Source organism: Pomacea canaliculata, linkage group LG12 (assembly GCF_003073045.1).
Source record: "Pomacea canaliculata isolate SZHN2017 linkage group LG12, ASM307304v1, whole genome shotgun sequence".
Classification (NCBI taxonomy): Eukaryota; Metazoa; Mollusca; class Gastropoda; order Architaenioglossa; family Ampullariidae; genus Pomacea; species Pomacea canaliculata.
Window position 1 is genome coordinate 11,483,463 of NC_037601.1, and position 13,448 is coordinate 11,496,910.

At 39.7% G+C, this 13,448-nt stretch overlaps 1 long non-coding RNA gene across 1 annotated transcript; it reads right to left on the reverse strand.

The window, feature by feature from the left end:
* Positions 1 to 108: 108 nt before the first annotated feature.
* On the reverse strand, positions 109 to 13,434 carry LOC112576787. Its single transcript, XR_003101911.1, has 4 exons — positions 13,309 to 13,434; positions 9,047 to 9,928; positions 6,211 to 8,365; positions 109 to 6,028 (listed from the first exon to the last, which is right to left on the reverse strand). It is a non-coding gene; the product is annotated as an uncharacterized LOC112576787 (long non-coding RNA).
* Between the last annotated feature and the right edge of the window lie 14 nt (positions 13,435 to 13,448).

A 13,448-nucleotide genomic window follows, 5' to 3' on the forward strand; every position in this document is an offset into this window, starting at 1 on the left:
CACTGTTAGTCTCGGTGACCCGAAACAATGAATGTGACTAAACCGGAAGCTTTAAACACACCTGCCTCGCTTTAGTAGTTAATCTGAAATGTGAATAAACTGGAAGCTTTGTAACACCTGCCTCGTTTTCGTAGTTAACTGGGAAAGGGGGGAGAGTCTGCCAGCAGTCCAGTAATACTTATAAATGATAAATAATATGAAACACACATAAACACAAAGATCTACAATCACTGAAGTGTTCTCACATATAATTCACCTTATATAAAATCCGCTTGTATGGGTAACGTGGCTTGGCTTTTTTTCTATATACATTTTTACTCAAAATGTTGTACTTTATTGTGCTTTCAGTATGGTGATTGCTTGTTACATATTCAAGATAGTGGTAGTCCTGTTAAAAAATTGGTAGTGACAGCAAAGGTAAATATACAGACTTAATTTAATTTGTGCACTTGTAATGCGCAACATTACGGCAGAGAGAAGTCGCACTCTCCGCTGACCAGTAACGATAAAAGGAAGACACACTGAACAGATGCAGTGAATGCAGCCTTGCAATTACACGGAATCTTCGATAAGTCAACAAAGTTCTGCACCCAAAAATATCTGAAAGTTATTATGGCATTAGTATGGACGCTCATCTGGCAATTTTCGGTGCATTGGCCCAACTTTCACAGATAGAAATATCGTTCCATCAACACAACTCTTGTCGGTCATTGTAAACTGAGCTTCCTGGAGATGCCTGATGTCAGTCATGTCAGCCATGCATGTATTCCAGGATAAGTTTGCTGTGATAGCTCGAAATCAAAATTAATCTTTTTCTGAAGCAGCTGCAGGGAGGTAATCAGAGTCTGAAGTCAACACTGCCATGTGTAGATCTAAAATCTAAATACACTGTAACGGCTTAACTCATCTCTGTGTCGGGGCTAAACCGGAAGCGTTATAGCAAGTAGACTCGTTCTAGTAGTTGGCTGAAAAAAAATCGTCTGCAAGCAGTCCAGGGATATTAGTTTATGGTTACAGAGTGTCAGTGAAATCTTACTAAGGGAGAAAGAGAGGAAAGGGAGAGAAAAAGGGAATTTTAGTTAATCAGATTAAGGATAGAGAGGGAAAGGACTATAGAGAAGCACTTCCAAAAGAGCTCCCGCCGAAGTTACCTATTTTTAAAGAAGATGAGGATGATATTGTCTCTTTTATTTTCCCATGCCCAAGCTTTATGTTGGCCAGACGCCCGACTGAGATTAGAGACAGATGCAGAATGTAAGTAAAGTGTAAAGATGTGAACATAATTTTTATGTAAAGTGGGGGAAAGTTGTGACAGAGGGTAACATGAAGCTCGCAGCCCGCACGGCGATGGTGGCTGACCACACCTGCTGAATGACTAATCGGGTTGTTGTTAAAGATAGTGGAACAAGAAATGGGGGAAGACGATTAAATTAAATGTTTGCGGGGCAGCGCTTCACTTCCCGAGAAGACGCGGCTAGTGCCGAGACACTACGTGGGAAGGAGTGGAGTCTGCGTCTTCCTAGAAAGGTGCGGTATTTGTATTTTTGAACATCTTGGGTTTTTGTATGTTGAATTTTTGATGTATTCTTTTAAATAAATATGTATGAGTAATTTTGTCTTCGTACAACCTTTGGATACTGTTTATGAGCTCATATGCTACCAATAAAGACACTCCCATGTCACAATTAAAAGCTTTCAGCATAAAGCTACAGTTTCAGACCACTAACACGATTTACAGCTCATATAGGAGTAATCGAACACCCTTTTCCAAGCTTTGCGATTTACAGAATATCAGTACATTTCACAGAGTCTGGCTGCACCTCATGGGTTCTGTCTATGACACACCATGACACATGACCATGACACATCTGTCTATGACACACCATGGTGGATGTAAGAAACCGGGCATCGTTGGTAGGCAAAAGCTTGGACAAGTGAATTTAGCTCTATAATATTCAACACAATGATGTTTTAGGAGATATATTCTGGTAAGCAGTGTGGTCATCTAAGGTGGGTACAGGTATCCTTGTGTTACCATAACATTTTTTCAATTGCAACACGTACCATATCGAACATGCTGTGACCTCTATTGACACTGTATGTCAGTTATAGTCCACCTATCGTGATCTCTCCCGACTGCGACTTTCTGTGTAAATTTTGTTAGCTCAGTTTTTTTCTGACTCCGAAACGCGTGTGACAAGAATGTGAGATCCAGAATTGCAACGCACCATGCACAACTTGCGTCAGGGAAGTTACAAACCCGCTATTGTGTTTAAGCGTTTATACATAAAAAATATTTCCTCAACCCGAAATTTGATGCAGAAACGATTCAGAAAATGTGTATCCATCACTGAAGTGTAGTTTTTTTTTTTTTTAAACTTGTCTTTCCTTCTCGCAAGGAGCGTACTTTCAGCGCTTGAGACAAGGAGACATGTACATCATACAAAGGAGCGAACAGTACTGATAACTAATAACAGACAAATATAAAAAAGCAAAGAGAAATAGGGTAACAAAAAACTAAGACTTGTGATTCAGCAGAAGAACACGAGTAGGCAAGTAGCAATAAACGGAAAAGGAGGGGGTAGAGGAATGAAAAAGGAGATGCATTGTGTGGACTTTTGTTAGGAGTAAATTTGATGGAAGGGCACTGAGTTGTACAGGAGCTCATTTGTTTCTTCTCTACGTGTATCAAAGACATTTCATAACGCAATGTCTTTGAATTCAGAAAGTGAACAGACTTTATTGTACAGAAAATACGAAAGTGCTTTCAAAATTTTTTTAAATTCAGCTTCTTACAGCGCTAAATATATTTTAAAGAGGAGTATTTATTTACACTTTGAATACTACGAAATCAGTGAATGGGCGATATACTTCAATTCTAAAGATTGTGATCACATTAAGGCCAGCGAATGTCCTGAAAATCCCTATCATAAACACCATGCTATAACTTCACACCTTACATGCAGTTCTTGCAGTACTAAAATTTCTTTGATCACTTTGAAGGCTTTCTTAGCCCGACACATAATCTTGACCATCTTTGGCCAGTTTTTTTCCATACTTGATCGTATCAGTTGTTTTGAGAAAGACATTTAGAAACCGTGCTGTTCTTCTCTTCGATTACGAGAGATCAAGACAGGCAGTTAGCAAACAGCTGGTGTTGTTATAAAATTTTAAGTGCAGGTCAGTTCGAAGGCGTAAGTACACGATTAAATGCTGAAAAGCTAAAACCACCGAGGGATTTTTGTCTTTTTATGCACGTTTAACAGGCATGCTGAAAAAACTGTGAACCTGGAAACAGAATGCAAACAAAAGAAAATGGGCGTCACCTCACCCGTCGCACGGGAACTGAGGCGTTGGTTTACCAGAGATGTACTCAATGAGGGTGTTGCTAATCCATTTGCGAGGAAGCTTTCACGGACATAAAGAGTGACACGTTAATGAGAAATGCACTCAAAACCTTCCACCGGGTATCGCCAGAAGGCGAGAGAGTACATTCTAAACTGCAGTAATAAGTGTCAGTGTGTTTCATACATCATACAAAGGAGCGGAACAGTACTGATAACTAATAAAAGACAAATATAAAAAAAGCAAAGAGAAATAGGGTAAAAAGAACTAAGACCCGTGATTCAGCAGAAGAACACGAGTAAGCAAGTAGCAATAAGCGGAAAAGGAGGGGGTAGAGGAATGAAAAAGGAGATGCATTGTGTGGACTTTTGTTAGGAGTAAATTTAATGGAAGTGCACTGAGTTGTACAGGAGCTCATTTGTCTCTTCTATACCTACGTGTATCAAAGACATTTCATAACGCAATGTCTTTGAATTCAGAAAGTGAACAGACTTTACTGTACAGAAAATACGAACAATGGCTATAGGCGCCAAAAGGTGATTTTTCTTTCATTTTCTTTCTCTGGCTATAAAATGCATTCTATACGTACATAATGCAGTCTGTATTTATACAATTTAATTCTAGAAGTATAAAATGAATTCTATACCAATACAATTCACTTTAAAGCTAGAGAGAGAGAACAAAAACTCTGTAAAAACCAAAGTATTTCATCTATAGTATACTCAGAAGTTACTAACCATTTCATTTTATACACATAACTCCATTCTGTAACTACAGAATGCATTTCAGCTATACAATTCAATTTTATACTTATCGAATAACTTCTGCAACTACAGAGCTGAAACAAGACTGGCTCATTTGCATATGGAGCAAGAAGGTCAAAGATCAACCAATCAGTGCCCTGGAAACATGGTCTTGCGTTCCTCTGTGTTTAATGGCTGTGCTGCTGACCTCTGTGTGTGCCTATCGATGTTGGTCGGCGTGGCTTGAAAACAGACGGGGGCTTATTCATGGGGAAATAATATCTTGCTCTAAACTTTGCCCAGTCATTAAAAGACAAAAATAATCACACCCCACTAAGGCTCTAAGATTCTCGTAAAGAAAACAATCATCAGCGATCCATCTCACAAATTTTTACAGGCACTGAAGGCAAGCAGGTGTTTCCAAAGATTCGCGACTAAAGAAGGCTTCTTGAGTTACGAATTGATTCTGTGCCACAACTGCTTTGGCCCCACACGCATTCGACATCTTATTTAAAAAAAAAAAAAGAAAAAAAAAGATGTCCAACAAAACTCTATTTTCCCTCAACCAACTGGGTGAGGCTACAAATAGTCACAGAAAATGATTCTTTACAAACAAGGAAAATAAAATAAACACCCCCAATTCCCAAAAAATTCTGTCCAGTTTTTTTAAAGGTTTTTAAGAGAAGAGCATTCTCTAACATTTTGGGACTAAAACGGACGTTTAATCATACCCTAATAAAACTAATGCTTACTTGCATCTAATACAATATGATGTTGCTTTTACACATTTACTAATACAAACTTTTTATAAGTTACCACAAAGTATTGATGCTGAAAATTCGAGTCACTGCAGAGCAAGGCCTATATCTGTCAAATGGCTGAGTAATGCGTGGAGTATGTTCAGCTCAGAAAGGCGTTTAGACTCAGTAGTATTCTGCCGTTCGATTATTTGGAAGATCAAGACAGGCAGTTAACAGACAGCTGGTGTCGTTATAAAATTTTAGGTGCAGGTCAGTTCTGTTTGTAATTCAGTGCTGAAAAGCTATTCAATACCAATGGAACTTTTTTTAATACACATTCTTTAATTATCGTGGAAAAATAGGACACTAGAAACAGTATGCAGGCAGATGGAAAGTCACTTTTTAAAAAAATTTTCAAGTGCAGGAAACAAAGAGTCAACAAACCATTAAACCTGTTTTCCTTCCTGTCTTCTCTGGTATTGAGTACAGCAACTCTCTTCTCTTTGCACTTCCTGGCTCTGCCATCCATCAACGTGCTAAAAACAAAGCTTCTTATCCTTTTCTCTTACCATAGCATTGACCTTCCTGTACATGCTAGGGGGTAGACTGTGTACACATTCTTGTATTTATTTTTCATGTACATATCTCTTTATTGTATCATAAATTGCGTACATAAGTGCATAGCGTCTTGAATTGCTATTGCAAGAGTGGGCGCTTTATAAACTCTGTAATTATTAAGACATATTTAATGACTTTTGTTTGGCTTATTACCAATACGAAACTTTCAGGACATTTTTAACACAACACAATGGAGCAGTACACAGTTGGAGCAAAGAGGCTTAGCAAGAAAAGCCACTGAGGCAGGAAAGTGAAACCATGATGTTCCGTATTCCACCACGGCCACTCCTTCATTCCTTCATTTACCGTTTTGCCACACCTGGTGGTGATTTCTAGTTTTCCTAGTCTTGTGTTGTCATTTCCGTAGATGCAAGAAGTAGGTGCAGAATTGTTGGTGAAGCGATCTACTATACCAGGCGGAATCGTACTTCCATGCAAACCCAAGACAGAGCCGATTTTGTTCTCTCTGAGCCAATGATGGTGATGGGTCTCATCATGCTGTGTGCAAGGAGCAACTGCATCAAATACGGAGATACTTTCTCTTGATGCTGGACACCAGTATTCACCGCACATACACCTCTCCTGCGTTATATAACACGAGAGTAGATCAATAGATGCGAAATCTTATTACAATTCTACCGATTAATTATTTTAACATTTTTCTGATTGTATCACCAAGAAGATACAAAGGAAAATATGTCCTGGATGTAACGAAAAATTAATGGTTTCGATAAAGCAAGAGGAAACAGAAAGAGAGACCCTACCATCAGTCAAGCAAGTACTTCAGGCAACACGATGGGCTAGTCCTCCTAACATCTCAGCTGGCGACGATGGTGGAGAAACTGAAAATTATGTTCAGGAAATCTGAACATTTGTTCTACGTGGACCGAGTGAGAGCTCTACTTCTGAAACGTTTTGAGCAGAAGTCGAGTTTGTAATGTCTCCCTTCAGCAAATACAGACAAAGCATGCAATCTCCTCGCCCAGTTTTTTTTACATTCGCGGCTGCATTTTGTGTTTAAAGGAAACACTACACACTGCTGAGTCCACAAATGGAAAAAAAAATGAACGTGTTAAACTTCAGCATAGACATACAAAATTAGTATATTTTGCGGAGGCATTGTGTATGAGGAGAGGTCTTAGATATGTAGCAACTATAATCTCTTTGTGTCCAAAAATTTGACTAATAAGAGTTACTTGAAAAACTATTGCTAATGTATGTTTGAAATGTTCTCGGTCTTTTTTTCTAAATTGGAGAAGTTGCTGATTTTTTAAGTAAATTGTCGGGATCACCCTCAGCGTCGCTGGATCCACGATCACACAGCCACTCGCTCGGCCGGAGCAGGGACACGACGTACCTATCGAACCACTGATGAACGTAGACCACAACGAAGACGAAATCAACGGTACAAAAAACAAATTTATTCACACAGGTAATTTTTTTTTAAAAAATACACGATCACACCCACGAAAGAAAAGAACTGCCTCACATCCTGGTAAGAAGTCATTACAAAACTAAAGGGGAAGGATGAATAAGCGGGAGGAATCATAAATATGTGCACACACAGTAGCGTGGCTTTGAGGGGGGCGATTAAGGTATCGAGTTCCTTACTGAGACCTTAAAGTCGAGGGGGCGGACTGAGAGAGAACGTCTGCACTAGGAACGAACAGTAGGAACATACATCAACAGTTGGCTTCAATAAAACTCCCTGTAAGTCTCGCCCTTATTTAAGGCCTCCTGAAATGCTATTGAAATCTCCATGCAACCGTACTTTTCAACTTAAATAATTTCAAACAAAATATATGTGCTCACCACATGCGCCGCGACCCAGGTCACACTCTCAAACTATCAGGATCGCTACGAACTCGATGATGCAGAAAAAAAACCCCCAACCCTCGAACATCACCCACGTGGCACATGAAAAGACAATCGGTCGATCACTTATGGAACATAAGGCGCTGGTTGACATGGCCACGGTCCGCGAGATTATGACAAAGGGGTAAAAACTCACTGTGTGTGTGTGTTCGCGCGCGTGTTACACCAAAGCTGCAGGCACACGATCGTCAGAACAAAGGCTAGCGACATTTACTTCGCCCAAGGGGGAGTATGGCCCCCGTGACCGCCGCTTGACTTCAAGCTCTCTAAGAACAGTGGGTTCTCTTGTTACACCTCTTTGATTGAAGTCTTTTTTTTTAAATTATGCACCATGAAAAACATCACGTGCCCTTACAAACATCCCAAGTACAGAAATAATAGTTCTGTATGTTTCAAATAATAGATCTAGGAATATGAACAGTGAACACTTCTCTACTTGGCTCCAGCATCATTGAAATGGATTAAAATGACCTTTGTAACCAGCGGACATTGTCAAAGGTCACTACAATTATTCGAAAGTTCTTAAAAAGGGGTTTGTATTTTACATTTGGCCCGCGCTTTTGACAGTCGTCAGGGGCCCCGCGCTTTTAGTTGATATGGTAACAAGGTCGTAACAAAAACCGTGGCATCGAGGACCCCGCAATGCCCTATGCCTCGGGCCCCAGCGGGAGCTAAGAACGGGCCTGCACGTTAATATTAATCAAAATCAGAATACGAAAACTGAGACGTGATATCAAACTTTAATTGTTTTTATTAATAGCTTGTGCATCAGAAGTTCGTTAGCTAAGTTTCGTCCACTAGTAATGCGAACATCTGATTGTCCACATTTGCTCTATCTCTGGTGAAATTCCTTTCAGTATCGTATTGTTTGAAGATTTATATGCTTCTGCTTCCACCATTAGCAATTTATCTTTTGATTCCAGATGTACTCATCCCATGTTAGTAGGATCGTATAGTTGTCCTCTATTTAATTGAAACAACAAATCATCTGAATTATCTTCCTTCATGGCATCGGCATCTTCTGCGGTGTAGTTGCCTTCGAGCCTATATACGAGCAAATATAAGTAAAGATATAAATACATTCTCAAAATAGAATGTATCCTAGTGTGTACACACCCACTGACAAACACTGTAATGTTGAAAATTAAAGAAAAAGTGAGCGTTCAGACATAGCATAGTGGGACAGGTTCTGCCTGTGCAAATGTTGTGCCACGCTGTCGTGCACCTGAGGCATAAAACGACATTTAGAAGATTATAAATATACTGCTAACGATATGTCTTGCTGTGTAAATATGGCTATATTTTCATGTCCTACAGGGTCAAGAGCTTTGTAAGTGGGTAGAAGCTTGCATGATGGCTGATGCAGACAGTAAAGGCAACGATTGAAGTTGCTTCAGTGGAAGTTAATTAAGCTTCCTATTAGCCATCCAGGCAGCATAAAGAGTTATGCCCCTAGGTCCCAGATATCAGAGTTAGCTTTCTGCCTAACCATTCTACACGTACACTGCATATACACAAAGACAATAACAGATATACATACATGTTCGCTATTGTAGAGAAGTTGTGCGTAAACATAAAACTAGCGTGTTACTACAATCGTTTCTTTGCTTTATTCTGTGAAAGTTGGAGGTGCTGGTTGTGGGGAACATGAGGGACTTCTTTTTACTTTGTCAGAGATGTCCATATGCGATTCCCTATAAATAGCCATCAGACAGCGGAACTGACCCGGCACGTCGTGAAAATGTCTCAACGTAACACCGGACGATATCCACGAGATAGGTTTACCTCCACTTCATGAGTCTGGCTCAGTTGTCACCATTAACATGTCCCACACCCACACACAAAAACAAAAAACAAACTTAGAGGTGAATGCAAGGACGTGTAACGGATGCAGGGAGAGATTGCGGATATTTCTTCTTTGCACAACATTTGCTCAGTCATGTGACTGGTCAAAAAATATAAAAAGACATTATGAACGCATTACTCGAAGGCGTCACATAGTGATGCAATCAAACTGTCGATTGTTTTAAATAAAAACTCCCTTCTCCCCCATACACTCTGACATACACGTATACTGACATACGTATGCACAAGCACTGTGGCTGGAAACATTGTGTAATTCTTGTCTTAATTGCAAAATTGGTGAGCGATAATTAAGACAACCTGTTAACGAGCATCTACATCATCACACCAACCAAAAAGATGCCATGCATCCTTGTTGCTAATAACGGAATGGATTGTTTGATTGTATTTAACTATTAAAAACAAATAAATAAATCTCCTAGTGTAGAGAACTGTGAATAGCCACATCTTGTGGGCGGCGTATGGAAAGTCCAGCCAGCTCGATCTTTCCGCTGTTATTTTCTGTAATTATAACTTACTCATTTACTTTAAGCAACAAAACGTTATTTTTGTAAGAAGTATAATAAAAAAGAAAAGTTCGTATCTGTGATGCTACATGGGGCTGTCTCCGTCTCCGCCTGGGGTCACAGTCCCTCCCGAGTGGAGAAAGATGAGATCATCTACACGTGCCATGGCTTCTGGGATCAGGACAGGTGCCAGGCTGTGTTGCGTCCTAGGCGAAAGACAAATGCTGCACCTCACACCCTACAAAAATGAACCAGATATAATTTTTATTTTACAATTTACAGTGGAACCTCGGTTAACGAACTTAATCCGTTCTGGAAAGCTGTTCGTTATCCGAAATGTTCGTTATCCGAAACAATTTTTTCCATAAGAAATAAAGGAAATAGATTTAATTGGTTCCTAGCCCCTGTTGACTCGCTAATATTTGAAAGTTACAGGCTATATAGGTAGGTTTTAATGAGAACAGTTATAATGCAATATAAATGGAGTTAAATAAACATAAAAACATTAACGAAAACATTTAAACATCAGAAAACTTGCCGTTTTGACGGCGTGGTTGGAAGCAGGTGTGGGGAGGAAGGAGTGGAATTACTGCTTGGATTCCCCCTCCATGAGCACACGTGACATTATAAAATGGGGGGGGGGGGTGACTTCCCTTTTCTGTAGCTTTGAGGTTAAAGGAAAAAACTTGTCCAGTGTCTGCTCCTTCTGTCTTTTTTGTAAAACTCTACGGTAATACGACATCACATATCCGACAGACTCATGCCACCTTCATACTTTGAAATCATTTCCTTTTTCAATTCATTTGTTGGCCGCTTCCTTGTCATTACCTCACTACTATTAATTGCTCTTAATCTTCTTTGGAGCCATTATTGGGGATTATCTTACTAAAATAAAACACAACAATCACTAAATAAGAAGGAAGCGCACAGAAAAGGAACGACTGATCGTAACTGTGTCTCAAGCGCAAATGATGACATGCTGGTCGGTCACGTGTGGTTCACGTGGCTGTTCGTTATCCGAAATTTTGTTCGCTACCCGAGACAAACTTTTAACGAAATTTTTGTTCGTTAACCGAAATATTCGCTATCCGAGGCGTTCGCTAACCGAGGTTCCACTGTATTTTGATGCCCTGGTCATGCTTAAAACCTCATTTTTCTTTCTTTTTGTTGTGCACAATGACTTATAAGTTCCTTCCGATTTAGTGCATTTGCCAAGTCGTGCTCAATAAATATTGTGGCCAGCCCAGTCAGTCAGTCTTGCAACATTGCTGACCTCGTATAATTTTTAATTAATTTTAATTTTTAGAAACTCCGAACTGCACTGGCAACGGAACTCGGAAGGGTCAATAAAATTCTGAGACCACTACAACATCCAAAAAGAAGTTCTAAATCTGACAAAATCGCTTTCCCAGTTGCCTACTCTTTCCGAAATAATGATTTTAGATAGTAGGCAGCAAAAACAAAGCAAAACGATGAAAACGAAAAGTGACTCAGCCTGCTTAATGTGTGAAAGAGTCCGGTACAATCTGCCCCTGTCGGGCTCTTCCACCTTTGTGTGTAGAGAGAACATTCAACAGCTGCTCCTTTCATCGACATCTTTCTTAACGTGAGAGTGAGAGGAGCTGGACCGAGGGGTGGAAGGCTGGTTTCCCTCGTTTGTACATTTGTACGCAGATGTACAGTACGAACAGTATATTATCCATCAGCACAGCCATACGTCTAGTTTCGTAATTGTAAGGACCTATTTTCACAATACATTTTATGTACTGCAATGATATACGGACAATTGTGTGTGTAGGAAGACTGTATTAAAAGTTGTATTATTTATTGCTTTATCTATATTTTTGTTCATTTTGCATGCATATCAGTGAAATCTATAGGCAGCAGGCAAAATATAATTGTATATATATATATTTCTGTTTCTGTGAGAATTTATTCCTGTAATAAAAATATATATTATGAGATAGCTTTTTATAGCTATTTGTTTAGCGTATCTTGCAATAATGCTACTTTTCACATTTATAAGGCTCTCTCCTCCTACTGTTATTTCAAAATGCCACTGCAACACACATGTTTTCACTTTTCCCCCAAAGACTTCGAGCTTACACTGCTCTCGCTGACTATCATACCCCCAATATAATATTGGGATTTAACTGACTAAACACAGGTCAGTTATCTGCAATACGAGTTTGTCGAGTTTTCTGTAAACACAAAGTTATCTCTTTGTATCGCTTGTAGCTACAATTTACTTTCGAGTTTTTAGGCATTTACCACAGGGAAATCAGATAATAAGCCTATAAAAATTTACCGTTGAGACGTTTTATAACACAAGTGATTTTTTTTTCCACCGTTCTATTGACGTTCCTATGTCTCGAAAAGGCAACTGAGTGGCTAAAATACTGAACCCCTTCTTCAGCTTTACCAAGGGCAAGTGTGTCCTGTCCATGCGCTGAATAATTGACGAAGTACCCTCATTCCTTACACAAGTACCCTCATTCCTTACATAAGTAACCTCATTCCTTACAGAAATTCTCGTTTATCCTCCTCTCTTTCCCCATCCTTCCTGGCCGTCCAGTGACACCACAGAATATACCAATACAGTTCCAAGTATAGGTACTTATATCACCTGTGTAAAGAACTGGCGGCACCTAACAATTGACACCAAGCGTCCGTTGAACAGTTAGGAAACTGCTTATACTTTTTACATAATGTCATCTCGGCACTGGAACTTTCCTACTCTCCCTTCTGTGTAAATACAGACGAACCGCAGCATGAAGACGCTCCTTCGACACAGTTTGTCCAAAGACCGTTAATATCCAGTCCGCTGTTTATGCGTACAACCGAACCAAATTATTTTACTGCAAACCTACAGGCAGTGTTGCAAACAAGGTCACGGGGAAGACCACCCCTACATATTCCCCAAAATGAAATTCCAGAGTATTCAAACTTGTGTGGACATGCATACACTTACAAAGGCTGGCGCTTAGACTGACAAACATGCAGACACACCACATACGCTTACACTGACACACATGCGCACGCACACCCGGTCGTTGACTATTGACGCTGTATGTACATCTGTCACCGCCACGTCGCGGCCAAAAACGACTGCGAAATTTAACGCACCGTTTTGTGAAGAGTTGCAAATGTTAAAAAATTGAGACATTCCAAGGCCTCGTGCGGACTTCTGTTGTTATCTGTGTCCGTAGGAGATGTAAAAGGCAGCAGATCAGAGAACAAGCTGACGCGAATTAAAACGTGGCGACTACTACGTCAGCAGCTGGTAACACGTGATGGGCACGTTTTCTTCACGTCTCGAAGCAGTCTGTTCCAGCTATGATACCCCAGACATTTAAGTTTAAGCCAGTTAAACCAGTTCTGGGGAATATAAATAATTAAAAATACGATTATTAAAAGAAATACGTAACATTCCAACAGTTTGTTTTTTCTACAAAATGTTATTAATGTTATTACAGGAAGATGGAAGTTTCTTTCATTTGATTGATCAAGAAGTCTCACAAAAAGATTAGAGGTGAACAAGTCACGGACGCAGGCAGGAGTAATGATGATGATGATGACGATGATGATGATAACAAGTTAATTTATATAGCTCCTTACCCCACCATCAAAGGAAGGCTCAAAGTACTGTACAAAAAGAAAACACATATAGCTGATAATGAAGTAAGTAAAGTTCTGGTTTCTGTAGAATTATCGTTCAGTGCGCGCGCAAAACATGGCGTCTACATGATAAACAAGCA